The sequence below is a fragment of the Cyprinus carpio genome, chromosome B3 (genome assembly GCF_018340385.1).
Source record: "Cyprinus carpio isolate SPL01 chromosome B3, ASM1834038v1, whole genome shotgun sequence".
Lineage (NCBI taxonomy): Eukaryota > Metazoa > Chordata > Actinopteri > Cypriniformes > Cyprinidae > Cyprinus > Cyprinus carpio.
The window spans coordinates 42,495,837-42,514,690 of record NC_056599.1 but is presented as its reverse complement, the minus strand read 5'-3'; positions in this window follow the sequence as shown (position 1 = coordinate 42,514,690).

Genomic DNA, 18,854 nt, shown 5'->3' with positions numbered 1-18,854 from the left:
CAAATAAAGTTAATCTAACCCAATCTTTCTTCTTGCCTGAACTATACCTGTTGTTATCGATCCATGCCAGTTTCATGACCACGCCTTTAAATAAAAGCCTTTCTTATGGATCTGCACATCTCTCGTCTCATTCGTTCTATAACATACACACACACACACACACACATATATATATATATTCATATATATAAACCCAGCAAACGGGGGCGTTCCCCCAGACGTTCCGAACGTCCATTTAGGTCCGCATTACATCCGCTTTATAAAGTTCGCGGATGGACGTTGGAGGAACATTCGTCCGAGCCAGTTTGTGAACGTCCCTGTTTCGTCCCTTATCTGCCATTTCCATTACAACACTTGAAAAATCCAGGTCCTTTAGACCAGACCAGCGTTGGGGAGTAACTAGTTACATGTAACTAAATTACTTAATTTAATTGCAAAATAAATGTAACTGTAATCTGTTACAGTTACTAGAAAAAAAGTGTAAATAAATTAGTTACTTATGCAAATGTTAATAATTACAAAGGGAGTTACATCTAAATATTTTCACACATATTCATATTTAAAATATGAGACACCAATGTTTCAGGAGTTGAAGACACAGACAATGACACTGGCCTTAATCCATAAACTGTTTTTTTTCATATTTTGGATTATGTATATGATTTTTTTTAAATTTATTTGTTTAAGTTTAACTTTACTTAAGTTTAAATGGTTAAAAAACAGCCACGAACAATAAATGAGGGAGAAAAAATTTAAATATAATGCTGCACAAAAACTAACAATGCATCAAAGCCAATGTTGTTACTAATCTTTGACATGCCCAAGACTGTGATAAAAGGTTAAAAAAAATTCCAGTCCACAATCACTTTTTATATTGAAAATAAGTCATTTTTGTGTTTTTTCCCCCAAATCAGTGACATCATTTATGAACTTGGTAATTTAAAGAAGTTAAAATCTTGGATTTTTTTAAACATTTGGTAGTTTTGATTAGGACTGAGGTTGATTAATAGATTTAATATAAAAAAAAAATTGGAAAAAAAATATTTATCTGATACATTTTTACAGCAGTTTAATTTAGTGGATGTTTTCCATCCACGAACATAACGAAAGGGTAGTGAATTTGCCCACAGTGTATTTTTGAGTTTTTTGAAATTTTTCAAAGCATTTTCCCAAAATAATGTTGTAAAAATAAGATTTGTCACCAAAAATCATTCCATTTGCTGAAACACAGAGAAAGTTGTGGCCAAAATAAGACTCAACTTGTACCCCTAGTGGACGAAAACGTCCCCAACGACGCATAAGGGTTAAAAAAAAAAAACCTCACCAGCTAATAATCTGGAAAAACGCTACAATCTCATTTCAAAATATCCTGCAAAAATATATAATAAGCTGCAAAGTCATCTGTGGTTATTTCACGGAAATTTAAAGCTGTGAATTTCTAAACCATTAAATCTGGGTCTTGGGACAATCGTAAAATCACTCACACAACCTCCTTCTCTCACTAGTCTAGCAATGCAAGGTCTGACTGAGACCCATATCTGGAGCTGAAGGATCATAACCTGAGGGGTCATTATTAGATGGCCCTGCACCGACCTGTTCATCACTGTTTATAACTGCACCCAACCATTCGTGTTGTTCATCTATAAGCTCCATGTAATCTATCCACCATGTTAAGTGGATCAGACGGTAACATCTGTAAATGATTGTTAATAATTTCACGTAACTGTTCGCTATTGTTTTGAAAATCATATCTGGGGTCTTAATGACCTCTGATAATCTTCTGAAGTGTGGGGATGTAAATCATTGTGACATCTTTTTACTGCTCATTTTTGAATTATTTTTTTTTATTTTTTTAAATCAGAAATACACCTTTTTTCAAGTTTAAAGACAAGCGTGTCACTCCCTGAAAACCAACGTCAGTTCATAATGGGGCATAACCAGATGTAACAAAACAGAAAACATATAAATTCAAAACCACCGTTTCTCCACAAGTAAAACAACACCAAATGGCAGGGACAATAACATACAATAATGTAAGTAATAACAAACAATTTTATAAAAGTAAGAAATAACTAATGATAATAATGATTTGCTGTCAATAACAAACAATAATAAATGTAATAAATACCCAATGACAATAACAAATCGATGTCAATAACAAAACAAAAAACAAGCAAACAATTCAATACATATCACGGACAACCTCTCATCATCATACGATTGAACAAATCTGTTAACATTCTTTGAATAAGATTTAACGTTCTGTGATCAGCGTAAGGGCATTAATAGATAGATTTTGTTCAACTTGTACCTGATGGATTTCTGCCGGTACCGTTCAATCATGCTCTGTTGAAACTGCCGAAATTCACCATACAGCTGTTCGTGGCAGCTTCTCCAGTATTCAACTGCGGTCAGGCCAGCCTCCACTTTGAAAAACATGGTCATTCTAGCCGCCATGTTATTTTGTGGTGGGCGCATATACTACTCGTTACGGTAATAGCGCATAAAAACCCAGATCAGATGAAAAGTCATCTTTGGCTTTTATTTATTGAGCCAGTTTCTCATGCACATATTGAATGAATGAATGAAGGGAATGAATTAAAAAAAAGGTCTGATATGAATGACATAAAATTATTTTAAAAAAGGTCTTATATTAAATCAATAAATTAATTATTAATTCATTCATTCATTAAAAAAGGCCCTGATATGAATGATAAATAAATAAATAAGTTAAAAAAAAACGGATTAATGCATTACATATAAAGGCCCTCCAAAAATCTCATTTCACCTGTTTTCTGCCTGTGATTTTGAATAGCTCTAAAAACAAAACTCCCTGTTTCCACAGACTAATTTCAATTCAGATTAATAGTCCAGTACCCCAGGGTGTCCCTCAGCCAGTTTCAGGACGATCTGATGTTGCATTACATAATAAAAGCCCTCCAAAAACGTATGTTCTACCTCTTCTGCCTGTGAATTTGAATGGCTCTAAAAAGGAAACTCCCTGTTTCCACAGACTAATTTCAAATCAGATTAATAGTCCAGTACTCGAGGGTGTCCCTCAGCCAGTTTAAGGACGATCTGATGTTGCATTACAAAATAAAAGCCCTCCAAAAACTCAGATATGACCAGTTTTGTCTTTGATTTTGAATGGCTCTAAAACGAAACTCCCTGTTTCCACAGACTAATTTCAATTCAGATTAATAGTCCAGGACCCCAGGGTGTCCCTCAGGCATATTCAGGACGATCTGATGTTGCATTACATAATAAAAGCCCTCCACAATCTCATATACTACCTGTTCTGCCTGTGATTTTGAATAGCTCTAAAAACGAAACTCCCTGTTTCCACAGACTAATTTCAATTTAGATTAAGTGTCCAGTATGCCAAGGTGTCACTCAGCCAGTTTAAGGATGATCTGATGTTGCATTACAAAATTAAAAGCCCTCCAAAACTCATATTCAACCTGTTCTGTTCTGCCTGTCAAGTCAAGTCAAGTCCTCACCTTTATTTATATAGCGCTTTAAACAAAAAAGATTGCGTCCAAAGCAACTGAACAACATTAATTAGGAAAACAGTGTGTCAATGCAAAATGACAGTAAAACAGTGTGTCAATGCAAAATGACAGTAAGTCATTTTGCATTATTATGCAAGATAAATAGTATCTGTGCAATAATTTGCAATCAAGTCAACGATATTGCTGTAAATGAAGTGTCCCCAGCTAAGCAAGCCAGAGGCGTCTCTGGGGGCTCTAGTTGTCCTGGTCTCCGCTGTCTTTTCAGGGCTGTAGAAGTCCCTTTCTAGGTGCTGATCCACCATCTGGGCTGGATACATACTGGATCCGGGTGACTGCAGTGACCCTCTGACTTGGATACAGACAGGATCTGGTGGCTACGGTGACCTCGGAATAAGAGAGAGAAACAGACTAATATGAGCGTAGATGCCCATTCTTCTAACGATGTAGCAAGTACATCGGGTGTTATGGGAAGTGTTCCCGGTTTCCGGTTTACCTAATTAATGCAGCCTAAAAATCCTTTAACGGATTTGGATATTAGAAGTTGTATTAGTATGTTATGTGTAAGCCAGGTTAAAGAGATGGGTCTTTAATCTAGATTTAAACTGCAATAGTGTGTTTGCCTCCCGAACAATGTTAGGTAGGTTATTCCAGAGTTTAGGCGCTAAATAGGAGAAGGATCTGCCGCCCGCAGTTGATTTTGATATTCTAGGTATTATCAAATTGCCAGAGTTTTTTGAGAACGGAGCGGACGTGGAGGACTATAATGTAACAAGAGCTCGTTCAAATACTGAGGTGCTAAACCATTCAGGGCTTTATAAGTAATAAGCAAGATTTTAAAATCTATACGATGTTTGGATAGGGAGCCAGTGCAGTGTTGAAAGGACCGGGCTAATATGATCATACTTCCTGGTTCTAGTAAGAACTCTAGCTGCTGCATTTTGGATTAACTGGAGTTTGTTTACTAAGCGTGCAGAACAACCACCCAATAGAGCATTACAATAGTCTAACCTTGAGGTCATAAACGCATGGATTAACATTTCTGCATTTGACATTGAGAGCATAGGCCGTATTTAGATATATTTTTGAGATGGAAAAATGCAGTTTTACAAATGCTAGAAACGCTGTCTTTCTAAGGAAAGGTTGCTATCAAATAGCACACCTAGGTTCCTAACTGATGACGAAGAATTGACAGAACAGCCATCAAATCTTAGACAGCGTTCTAGGTCATTACATGCAGAGCTTTTAAGTCCTATAATTAACACTTCTGTTTTTTTTCAGAATTTAGCAGTAAGAAATTACTCGTCATCCAGTTTTTTATATCGACTATACATTCCATTAGTTTTTCAAATTGGTATGTTTCACCGGGCCGCGAAGAAATATAGAGCTGAGTATCATCAGCATAAAAGTGAAAGCTAACACCATGTTTCCTGATGATATTTCCCAAGGGTAACATGTAAAGCGTGAAGAGTAAGGGCCCTAGTACTGAGCCTTGTGGTACTCTATACTGCACTTGTGAACGATATATGATATCTCTTCATTCACTGCTACGAATTGATGGCGGTCATATAAGTACGATTTAAACCATGCTAATGCACTTCCATTAATGCCAACAAAGTGTTCTAGCCTATGCAAAAGAATAGTGTGGTCAATAGTGTCGAACGCAGCACTAAGATCCAATAGCACTAATAGAGAGATACAACCACGATCAGATGATAAGAGCAGGTCATTTGTAACTCTAAGGAGAGCAGTCTCAGTACTATGATACGGTCTAAATCCTGACTGGAAATCCTCACAGATATTTTTCTCTAAGAAGGAATATAATTGTGAGGATACTACCTTTTCTAGTATCTTGGACAGAAAAGGGAGATTCGAGATCTGTCTATAATTAACTAGTTCTTTGGGGTCAAGTTGTGGTTTTTTGATGAGAGGCTTAATAACAGCCAGTTTGAAGGTTTTGGGGAAATATCCTTATAACAATGAGGAATTAATAATAGTCAGAAGAGGATCTATGTCTTCTGGAAGCACCTCTTTTAGGAGCTTAGATGGAATAGGGTCTAACATACATGTTGTTGGTTTAGAATTTACAGTTTTAGCTATATGAAGTTTGCACAAAACTAAATAATGATCTGAGATATCATCGCTTGGCTGCATAATTTCAACACCATCAACATCAATTCCATGTGACAGTATTAAATCTAGAGTATGATTTCGACAATGAGTAGGTCCTGAGACGTATTGTCTAACCCCCATAGAGTTCAGAATGTCTATAAATGCTGATCCCAATGCATCTTTTTCATTATGAACATGGATATTAAAATCACCAACAATTAAAACTTTATCTGCAGTCAGCAGTAACTCGGATGTAAAATCAGCAAACTCTTTAATAAAGTCTGTATGGTGCCCTGGTGGCCTGTATACAGTAGCCAGCACAAACATCACAGGGGATTTATCATTAACATTTGTTTCTCTGGATAATGTTATATCAAGCACCAATACTTCAAACGAGTTATACTTGAAGCCTGCCCTCTGAGAAATCCTGAAAACATTGTTATAAATTGAAGCAACACCTCCCCCATTACCTTTTGGACGTGGCTCATGTTTATAACAGTAATCTTGGGGTGTAGACTCATTTAAAATAATGTAATCATCAGGTTTAAGCCAGGTTTCTGTCAAACAGAGTGCATCTAGATTATGATCAGTGATCATATTATTTACAAAAAGTGCTTTCATAGAAAGGGACCTGATATTCAATAAGCCAAGCTTTATCATTTGTTTATCTGTATTACATCTGTTTTTATTTGTTGAACCTCAATTAAATTGTTGCTCTTAAATTGGTTTTGGATGTTTTTTGTATTTTCTAGCCCAGGGAACAGACACAGTCTCTATAGTGTGATATCTAGGTGAAAGAGTCTCTATGTGCTGAGAATTAACTGACTTCTGTGAGTGGAGGCGGCTAGCAGACGGTCGGTTTAGCCAGTCTGTCTGCTTCCTGACCTGGGCCCCAGTTAGTCAAGTACAAACTCTAAGACTATGTGCCATATTTCTAGAGAGAAGAGCTAAGAAGCCAGGTGCTCTGGCTCTCAGTAAACATTGGACTATGGTGGCTGGTGTCTTTATTTTCACGTTCCGTTACAATAGACTCGCCAATAACTAGAGCACTTTCATCAGGTTTCTCAGTGGGTGCATCACTGAGTGGGGAGAACCTGTTTAATATTTTGATCAGAACAGAAGAATGGTGTTTAGACCCACGACTATGCCGCCTCACAGTCACCGTTTAATATTTTGATCAGAACAGAAGAGTGGTGTTTAGACCCACGACTATGCCGCCTTGAGGTAGACGTGTTGAAAGCCGTATCTAGAGCCCTCACATTCTTACTGTCCTCAATTAACGTTTGGATGCGTGTCTCTAATTCTGAAATCTTCTCTGTCAGCCTAACTATTTCCCTGCATTTATCACATCTGAATCCCTCGTCACCCGACAGAGATAGATAAAACTATACATGTGGCAAGCAGTGCAAATAACAATAGCAGGAGAAGCCATTACTCAATGTGCTTGATGAAAGATTCTTACCACAGTTGTTTGATGAACTTGTGAAAAACCAGAGAGAGAGAGTAGCGAGAGAGAGGAGAGGAGGAAAGAAAACAGCGATTGGCACAAATGGAAAAGCTAATGACAAGCTAACGAGTGCTAACGCGATGCAGGTGCACTGCACTCGCGGGTTTAAAATAAAAGTGAACAAATTAATCAGATTAGATTGATAGATAATATCAGAAAAATATGGTGGGAATTAAGTTATATTTTATCACTTTAAACAACAGAGAGTGATAGTAATATAAAGATTCTACAGAAAAACAAAGCTACACGGAGCTATCACAAACAGCAGCAAGGCAGGCAGGAAGCAGGAATAACACTGTCCAACAGCGACACCCGCAGGTAGGAGTGAGCCTGAAACCTAGCGAAGCGAAGGATGCGATAGATCCGGTCCCTCCAACTGATATGAGGACAGGGTTTTTCAGCCCAGGGTTTTTCAGAAAGGCGGTGGGTAACGGCCAATCTTAGACCTGCATGTCTTGAACCGGGAATTTCATTGGTTACCATTCAAGATGTTAACGCAGAAATGCATCTTCGGGTGCATCCGTCCCTGAGATTGGTTTGCAGCGATCAACCTGAAGGACGCATGCTTTCATGTGTCGATCCTTCCACGCCATGGGCCATTTCTGTTGTTTGCATTCAAAGGACGTACACACCGGTAAGAGTTTCCTGCCCTGCGGGCTGTCCCTGTCTCTCCCAGTGTCTTCACGAAAGTCGCGGAGGGGGGCTCATGTTCTCTTCAGAGAGCAGAGTGTTCGCATCCTCAAAACTATCTTGTCAATTGGGCTTATACTAGCACAGTCTTTGGTTCAGTTTTAACGAGCACAGGGACCTCATGCTCCGGCACCTCAGCCTATTCGGGTCAACTGGGAAAAGAGCAAACTCTCCCTGATGCAAAGGATCTCTTTTTCTCGGTATGGAATTGGATTCGGTCAAATAAACAGCACGCCTCACAGAGGAACGTGCGCAGGTCGGTGCTGACCTGCTTGAATTTGTACAAAGGCAGGACAGTGGTCCCACTGAAAAAATATTTCAGAGGCTCCTCCTGGGGCATATTTGTGCTGCAGCAGCACTAGGGTTATTGCATATGAGACCACTTCAGCACTGGGTTCATGACCGAGTCCCGCGGTGGGCGTGGCAGCACTGTACTCACCGGGTCCAAGTCACACCAGCCTGTCGCCAAACTTTCACCCTGTGGTCAGATCTTACATTTCTTCAAGCAGGAGTGCCCCTGGAACCAGTGCTGCCAGATTGGGCGAGGTCCCGCCCAATGGAGCGGTTTTGAATTTGATTGTGCGGGTAAAAATTGGCTTGGGCGGGTCGACAAAATTTGGGCTGGTTTGGGGTTTAGTTTGGCTGGTTTTCAAACATACGAATTGTATAGGCTAATTGGCTAACAAACAAGCCCAAGTGTGCAAATACTGCATCCAAACAGTCATCAGGACGTTTAAACCAGGCACATTGCAGTGTTGAGGCACTGATGCTGATGTGGACGTCGCGGCCGTACTTTTAGCCAGTCACTATCTGCAGACAGATGTGATGATTCATGAGTGACAGGTTTTTAGTGCGCTAACGGATCTAATTTTAAAAGGTATGAAACTGTATGAGTGATCATAATGCCTAAATATAAGTGTTTTAAACTCTCAAAAAAGTGAATTACACCTCTTGAGGGAGAAATCCAAAATTAGAGCACAGTGGAATTATTTAATCAAAATCGGTTTATATTTTAATCTATATATAGCTATATGATCCTGAAGGCTATCTTTTAAACAGTCCAGATTGGTATATCCTTGAAAGCAACTGGACTTGTTAGTTTTTGACTGCAAATATAATGTTCTACAATATGAACTTCAGGAAAAGACTTAAGCCCGATTCGGACAATAAGTGTTTCTCATGGGGGGGACCTGTGTAAAAAAATAAAATTTACATATCACTTCATGATATGTAAATTTAACTCATGGATACAGGATGGCGATAATTATGTTTTTTTTTTTTTTTATTGTCAGATTAATGAATGACGACACAATTTTGATTGTCATATGTTTGCATAAACAAGTGTGAAATACATAATGATGTTGCTTTTTCCTATCACTTATATTGGGCACTTTTTGCATTTAAATTCTGACTGTTTATTTTTACTATGATGCATGTGTTTTTTCGAGGGTATCGGTAATTTACTTGATTGTTTGCCCCGATTTGATCCATGGGTAAATGTATGTAACTTTATTATATATTATTTTGTTGAAATGGCTCTTAACAACCTTTGACTGACATATTCTGTCACACTATTTTGACATTTAAAGTTTTTGGGCGGTTTTTTTTGTTGGAGTGAGCTTTTGGGCTGGAAATCGTCCATACAATCTGGCAACACTGCCTGGAACAGGTCTCCGGGCAGGCCATGTACAATGGGCACGCAGTCTCAGGGGTATGGACGGGCCCCCATCTGCACTGGCATATCAATTGCCTAGAGTTGTTAGCAGTATGCCTTGCCTTGAACCATGTCAAGAGGTGCTTATGAAGCAAGCACATAGTAGTCCAAACGGACAACACAGCGACCATTGCATACATCAACCGACAAGCTGTTCTATGCAACTCACCCAGGTTCTGAGGTCACTTCATGGCATTCACATTCCAAGTCTGCTCAACTGTACGGCCAACAAGCTGTCTCGAGCTATGCTCCCGGAATTGTTTCGACTCCGATCCCAAGACGGTCCATCTGATTTGGAAACGGTTTATTTTCGGGGGCGGTTCAGGTAAACCTGTTTGCTTCTCCAGAAACCTCTCACTGCCAGTTGTTCTACTCCCTGACTGAGGGAACACTCGGCATGGACGCACTGGCACACAGCTGGCACACACCCTGAAAGTCTGTTACTGCAATCGCTGCAACACACCATGTAACCGTGGAAGGGAAGTCAGTAGGTAAACATGACCTGAACATCAGGTTTCCTTACGAGGCTGGCAGAAGGGGAATACGTCCTCAACAGATGATGTCCCATTGGATTGTGGACCGGCCATCAACCCTGGCTTTATCGACACAGGGTGTGCCCCTGCCTGTTCAGGTTGTAACCCACTAAACAAACTAGAAGTGTTTGCTGTCCTCTTGGGCGCTGACCTCCTGAGCGCCCCATCGCTGACAGAGAATTGTAAGAGTTGCGAGCCTGGGTGAATTCACCCAACACATTGCGCTATATTCTATAGCCTTTGTATGTGAGCCTGCCGTATCCTCCTGTGTGTTCTCACATCATAAACGGGTAGAAGCACTGAGAGACCCGGTTAGTGTCGTCCCCTTGCTAAAACTACCCCAGTAGTGTCCATATTTTGTAGACCCCTGAACGAGCTCCTCCATTCCCTCGTCTTGCCAGACATGTCTGAACATTCCGCGCCAGGCCTTCATATTGTGAAATTGTGTGGGAAATCGTTGTAGAAACTTGGTTTCCCATATTTTAGACCTACGTGGATCCGCATATGCGTGGGAAGTGTCCCACAGTTATAGCCGTCGGAGCCCTGATATTATGCCAAGGAGACAGGAAATCACTTTTAAAGGGCACAAGAGGATCCCTACAACGGTCTGTTCATGCGAGTTTAGTGGCCGCCTGGAGAACCTCCTTGCGGGAAGGGTGGGGCGTTCCCGCAGACGTCCCTGGTTCCCAGTGGAATGGGTAACGTTATTCCACAGTTTATCCAATCGTCACTAGCCTGGTATGCTGCTACAACAATTGGTGAAAAATGCAACTTTATGTTGAGAGAGGCCCCGCCTACACCAAAGAGGGCACAGTGGACTCGCACGACGGCACTGTACGGGGCGCAGCATTCCATGGCGATATGTTAGAGGATTCCCAATGTCGTCAGTCACCGACGTGACATCGAGAGTGACCAGGCCTGAAAGGGAACATCCTCGGTTATTGATGTAACCCTCATTTCCCTGAACGGAGGTAATGGAGACTTCAACAAGGTCACCACAACAACAAATCCCGCCCACGGCTGCTGTAACCACCGCCGTGGAGCGGGTCTGGGGTACCAGCTCAGCCACTCCTCATTCCAAAAGCTGGTATGAATTGGACCTGCTGCCCTCTTTAATGCTCACCACTGTGATTAAGTTGCAGCTGGATGCATATAAATTGCATTTCCCATGGTGCCAATGTCTTGTTTTAGTTACAACTCAAAGTAGATTGGTCCTATTGATTCCCAATTTGTCTAGTTGATATCCCAATGTTGTCATTCATCAACGACGATGTGACGTCTTCTTTCTCCAGCCGCGCCCTTCAGGGAACGAGGTTTACATTCGTAAACCAAGAGGCGTTAATCTTCTAAATGCCTTTATACGCTTTCCAGTGTAATACATTCTCTGAGGTCCGGTCAATCTTTGGGGTCGTTTTGCCTCTTCGTCTTTTGTTGTGCCGCAGTCTCCCAGGACGTGGTGTTTGAGTTGTTCGATTAGGTGATTCTGTCACATTTTTTCCCCCAGTCTTTCCCTCCACGTGGAAATTTCTCTTTTCACCAATCTTCCAGATAGGCCTCTTCAGGAGGGGGGCTTGGGGGGGTGGGGTGGGGGTAAATGATGTGGGATTCCCCATCCTCATAGAACATACGTCTCGGTAGGTATCTGCTGGATATGAGTCTGTTAATCGGTCCTCTTGTCTTTCAGCTTTTTTGTTCCACCTTCGAGTCTTCCTTTTCTTTTCTGAAGACCCCAGGAGGATAATCATGATCAAATTAAATTTTTTTGTTGCCCACGAAGACATATTTTTTTCGCCATGGCCTTCCGTATCACTCTCTTTTTATGTTGTACCTGAGGAATTTCACTACATCGATCCTGGGGTTTCGCATTGTCTTCCTGGTTTTGGTACAAGTGCCTGGTGGGCTCTCTCCACATACAATTCTGTAACCTAGGAAAATCCAAAGTGTCTCGTAGCAGTTTATTCAACTTAGACAGTCCATGGAACTTTCTCTGCGCCTCAGAGAACACGTTGGATTTTCCTTATATTGTCCTCTTTCTTGCCCTGCCTTCTTGATCAATCTGTTTTCTTTCTCGCTGGATGTATTTTAAATCAGTTTCGGCATTGTCCTTCCACGATTTTCAATTCCGTCAATGCAGATCTTCTTGCGTGACGGATGCCTTTGATTTGTCTATTTACAATTTCGATCCTTAATTTCATCCAGTTGACCACTGATTCTCTTTGTGAAAGTTTTTTGAATCTCCTCCAAGATTCCTTTCATCCAGTTGAATTTGCGCATTTATCCGGGTGATACTTTTGGCGATTAGCAGCGTGTTTTTGTGCTACCGCATGTTGCTGCACCGGGCACCTCCTTTCTGCCTACCTTCGAGTTTCCCTGTCCTCTTGAGTTAGTTTTTCCTGCCTCTTTCTCTCTTGTGTTGTTCCATTTGACTTCTCCCCCTGTCCATAGAATTCTTTAATTAAATTTTTTTTATTTTACTCTTAAGATTTCGTGGAACTATTAGTACAATCTTCGGAGGAGACGATGGACTATGCTGAATTGGAACGCCTATAATATGTTTTTAACTGTATCATTGAATTTTGTAACTTTCTACCTCAACTCATTTTACATAGTCTCTGTAGTGTCAGTGTCAAATCACAGAATTTACTTCTGTTTCAGACATCATGGTCCCATTCTGATGGACCCTGACCTCTAGATGTAAGGACATAGATGCAAAGTAATCATGTTTATGAATGGGAATTAATTATGAAATGAATGAAATGAAATGAAATGAAATACAGTTTATTGTCGCCACAAGGGTAAATTTGTGTTGGACTCAAGGTTTTTACATGACAAGACCATTGGATGCAATAAATAACAATATACACACAATATACACCTTAATTCCTATACTAACCCTGAATGAATTACTGAATGAAATGAATGCAGCATTTATATATCGATTAACTGTGTAATGCAGTACACCCCAAGCACTTTACAATCATGTGGGGGGGGTCCCTTCTCCTAATAACCACCAGCATGTGTGCATTATCGCCTTGGATGATATGCAGCAGCCACAAGTACAACATCGCCAGTGCGCTCACGCCACAACCCAGCTACAGGTGGAGAGTAGAGAGAGTCATAGAGCCAATCAAGTGGTTTAACGAGCTTTACATGGTAGAATTTTAATTTTTGTTCGCTTTTAAGAAAGATTTTCCCCACCCTTCTCAACTGATTACAAGTTTTCATTTGGTTTGGGAATTTTTATTGAGATGGAGGTGTTTATAATGGAGCATTTTCATTTGGATTGTGACATTTAAGACTGATAACAAAGCTCCATGTAAACACACCTAATGTGTCGCATGTATTTCATACCTCGAAGGGCGAAGCCACTTGACATGGGAACACGGGGTAGCCATAGAGACTAGGGAAGCACAAGACATGATCACATGAGGAGCATATGTGGAATCACATGACACAAGAAACGACGAAAACATTATGTGTGTTCGACCTAACGCAGCACTGTGCAGATTGATCACAATCTGACTTGAAGCAGTGCATGCTGTGTTTGAAATTTTGCCTGACTTCATACAGCACAGATGCCACACCACTGTCACGTATGGCATCAAAATATCTGTGATAGTGTTTCAGCCAGCTGAGTTTCCTCCAGAGCAGCAGCTGCAGGAGCGCTGATGATGACACAGCTGTTTCACAATTGGCCATGACAACGATCACGTGTATTTTGGTGTAGTCCAAACTCATCAATTCCCAATAATGCTAACAAATCTGTGTTTTGTTTAGAACAGTAAAAACTTTTTAACTGTGAAGTTGCAATGTTGCAATATTGTGTCCCACGTTTCATCATAAAACAATGATTAAAAGCATATGAAGAGTTTGGTTCCAAAATGTGATAAACCCCCCTTTTTTTAAATGAGTTTCTCCACAAAATCAGTATGGTCGGTATTGCAAGAGGGCAGTCTTAATGTTACAACAAATACAATATCTGCTGGAGTTATTCTGTCCATGTTTTCCCTTTCCCTCCTTTTTTTTTTTTCCAAACTGTCGACAAACGCCAGTCTCCTTTCTCTGCAGAATGCCATATAAGTTCTCAACCAATCACCGCGCACTTATGCAACCACACACACTTCTAGACAAGAATGTGTTGCTTTGAATACACCTGTCATCCTAGTTTTTCCTCCTCTACTTTGTTATCTATGTTTTCAAAACAAGGGCTGCACGATAAATCGCTGGTGATGTTCATGCTTTTTCAGATGGATCGGCAGTTAATACATAGTAGCCGTAGATCACGGACAAGTTATGTAGCATTGTGTTCAAAATTGACAGATGAGTCGCGTTCGATTATGAACGCCGATATTGCGTATTTTTGTTAGTGTGGTGTTTTATTACTGCCATTAATGTTTTCTTAATACAGCATTATCACTAACCATGTAAATAAATGGAACATGGCAAATAGATGAAATGCACTTTTTGGAATTTGAATGTAATGGAATGATTCGTTCTAGAATTTCTGTGGTCTAATGTATATTGTTGACAATGCATGGGTTCATGATGAAAATTTTCTTTAAAGTTTATCAATATCATTAAACAAGATTACCCTTTGAATTAATTTTTTGGGGCGTGACGGATGAATGTATTTTTAGGTCCAGCGCCCTGTGTATAATATTAGTATTTGCCCAAGTTCAGAGACCTGTCATCATGTGGATCACTTTACTAGGTTGTTTTATTTTCATCATTTTCAATACTAAACTAGTCGTGAATGGATTTATTATGGCATTTTATATATGTACACTACCGTTCAAAAGTTTGGGGATCGGTAAGATTTTTAATGTTTTTCAAAGACAGTCTCTTCAGCTCACAAAGGCTGGCATTTTATTTTATTCAGAATCAAACAAAAACAGGAATATTGTGAAATATTCTTCCAATTTACAACAGCTGTTTTCCTATGGGAATAGACAGACGAGTGTAATTTTTATTCCGGTGATCAAAGCTGAATGTTCATCATCATTACTTCCAGTCTTTCAGGGTCAAATGAGCTTCCGAAATCATTATTATCATTACTAGGCCTTTTGCTCATAATTGGGAATTGGCCCCCAGAACCTCTGATCTTATTTAAGCTTTATTATAATTATTACTAGCCTAAGAGTAGCATCATACTTGCATTGTTGTTTTTTACAGAAGCTATGCAGGTAGTTTGATGTTTAATGTGAGATCTGAGCCTGCTTTGCCTTGCAAAGATCCTCAATTCTTGGCTCAAAGTTTTATAACACATAGCCCTCAAATTCCCCTTGATTTGTGCACGATTGCGGTATTTCGTTTTGAGTGGCAGTCATTTTTGAAGAATCCTGCCTCACACAAAGATGTTAACTCGAATTGAAGGTAAATCTTCAAGGCAAACTTCACAAAAGTTGAGGATATTCCCTGCATCATTGCCGCCCAGACATGACCCCAGAATACAAGAGGGCATGAGCTAAAGAGTTCCTCAGTGCGTACCTGTCACTCTTCAGCTCAGAAGCTGTTCCTGCATATCAATTGATAGCTCGTTTACTGTGCACACAAAACGGATCTCCGAACGCCACGCAAATAGCGATAATCGCTCTTAAAGTTATGTCGTCAAATTGTTTTCCTCATTGCTGACAGGTGCTCAGAATGCTGATTGACTAATAGGTGAGGAGAAAGCGTGTGGACGTGCCTGCATCAGTGATAAAGTCTACAAGGCTGGGGGGAAATCGTGGCAGTCGCAGTTCCCGTCGACTGATGCGGCCATGCCAGAGGTCCTAGTTTATTGTGTGAAGGCGTGGCACTTTTGTCTGCCCAAGGAGCACAATAGAGTTTCCGCGACCTTGCTAAAGACAGGTTGAGGCCATTCAAGCGGTTAAATATATCGCACCAAATATGACAGAGAACGCAAGCCACATAGTGTCATCCAGATCGTCTTCTCGCAGATCTGATTTGATTTCTGTCAAAAAACCACTTCACCTCCTCTCTCAGCTCATACAAACCGCTGTAACAACGCCACCCGTGGCAGAGCCAGCGAACTTCATGTTGGCAGAAGCCGCTGTTCGGGCCCGTACCCCCATCTCCTGGCAGAGGACCCCAAACAACGCATATCTGAGCGACCGTGGTGCATTTGATGAGATTTATCATTTTCGCGTGATTGGTTCAGCACGGAGTTCTCCCAGAGAACCAAGCATTTTTTTTAGGCGCTATTGCTTCGTGATGGACCATGGCAAGTGTCGCATTTCAACAAGTGGAGCTTGTGGCCACGCATGGATTACATACGGGCCAGATGTTGGGCCGGATCTTGGCGAAACGTGCTTGCTGTCTGGGTACTTGCGTGAACGCGATCAGCTAGCCACGTGGGCTCATGCACCGTCAACATTGCCTGCGCACCATACCGTGTCATAGTCCAACTCATCTGTCCCAAGCCAAACCATTTTTCACGAGATAAAAATATCAAGAACATTGAAAATGGGCTTCTCCTGTAAGTGTGCGACTGAAGATGGCCTGGCAACCAACAAGACATTCCTCCTCCCTCGCCTTGTCGCCGCAGATACCCAAACTGCAGTATGCTTCCCGTACGTACCTTCAAAGCTTTTTTTGTTGGCAGCTGGTGGTGCTGTCGGTTTTGCTTTGTTGGTCCTCACAGAAATTTCTCCATTTTTGGTTATATGTTACAAAAAGTTTAGGCAATATTAACTGTGTGTGTGGTCTATGTTGAGAGAACTTATCAGGGGGCTACTCAGTCAGACTTAGGCACAATCTTTAATTAACACAAACAAATAATTATTTTTGCAGACAATGTCAGATTTTATTTTAATACTTAACGATTGTAGTCTTCGTCAGTGTGTGTGTGTCTTAGTCGCGTGGGTATGTTTTAGCTAAGTGTAGCTACTGCCTAGCCGTTGAAAAAACTTACTCTGGCTAGGGCTTGAGATTTTGATCTAATCTTTTAAAGAGCTGTGTTGTGGTTTTTAGTCTTTAAAAAGAACTAAACCCCCAACTCTGGTACCAATACAGTCCAAACTGGCAGATTCCTGGAGGACAGAACGCAGAAGTGGACAATCTAGCGGCTGATGTTTCTAAAAGAAGGAGCAGAAAAGGGCAATGCCGTTGTCCTAGACCTGAGGGCTTAACTTCCCGAAATTTTTTCCCGAGACTCGCCGCAAATCCTCCGGAGGCTAATGCGTCTCATCGCGTGGTCCCTGCGCCAACCCACTTCGTCTCCTAGAGTTTTGATCATGAAATTTCCTCCGGTTTATAGACGCGTAGACGCATCCTCAAAGAACAGGGCAAATCCATTGAAGTCGACGGGCACACCGTTCGTATTCACAGCGGACTTTATTGACCCACATTCTAAGCGGAGGCGCCCTTACCACTTTTTCTTTTGCATTCGAGTGGTTGTTTATTGGTTCACTATTTGATATTACTTTTTCTACTCAACACTTATGACGAGTGTTCTCTTTTTGTCGTGGTGGGCGGGGTATTTTAATATTCCTCATAAATCTACAAGCTCTCTGCTTTTTGCGGAGGTTGAAAATAGATTAGCTCTTTTTCAGGAACCCATCTTCTGAAAGGATGTTTCCCAGATTTCATAATAAATTTTATATGTCCATTGCTTCTTCCTCAAATTTAAAAAAAAAAAACAAGGAGTAGCAATTGTTGCTAAACGTAGTTACAGTTTAACAATTTTTAGACACCGGAAAGATTCGGAGGGTATAGTTGCCCTTTATTAAAAATCTAATAAATGATAAAAAAATAGCGTTTGGTTTCTGTTTATGCCTCCTAAGCAGCTTTTGATAGGACTTTTTTTGATTATCTGACTAAACTAATGCACTGGCTTTATCTGATTTTGGTCTATAATAATGGAGGTGTGTTTCAATGCGGTTTTGTGGTCACATTCATTATATAGAACTGGCTGGTGTGGTGGAGGGGCAAACCAGCAATCTTTAGCTTCCACTGCATTAAGAAAATGGGGCGATTAGGCAGCGTTCCCGTAATAGATGTTTAGCGGACTTCTAATCCCCTCTTTAAAAAGGAGTTTTTCTTGTTTTTCATCACACATAGAACTTTTTTTTCCCGTATAGGATTACATATTTCATTTCTAAATATTTATTTTGAAAAAGCTTCTGATTTCGCTCTTCTTCCTATATCTCTTTCTGACCCATAGGGCTGTATTTGGCAAACTGGCAATCTCTCCAGGCCCCCCAAAACGGAGCGGCCCGTTGGCGGTTCAATTGTACTTTTATTGCAGAATGAAACTTTTCTAAGGGGAAATGAAAGAACACTTGGACCAATTTTATTAACGATAAATAGATCCTCAGTCGATGATCTAGAATTTTACTCTGGTCAGCTTGTAAAAGGGTTCATAAGGGGACAAAACAATTGGTTGTACCTCTAATCTAAACAAAAACAAGATGGAAGCATACGGTAGATTTAGAAAATGAAATTTTCACTTTAGGCGTTCTTTGTCTATGATGCTACCTCTGACTTATTCTTGAGCGGATTTGCTCATGAAAGACCTTAATCACTACTTAGAACAATCTGACTTTTCATTCATAGGACTAGGCAACTCATTACTGTGTGAGTGCCAACCAAGTCATCTACGGGCTTGAAATTAAAACGAATGACAATGGCCAACATAACGTTGTTAATCTTCCACAGGTAAACTTTGTTCTGAATCCAAATTGAGGTTAATGATGTCTCCTGCTGCTCATTTTATTCTAATTTAATACTCCTCAGAAGTTATTTATAATGAGCAGCATGCAAAAGCTTTCTGAACCCTTCAACTTCCA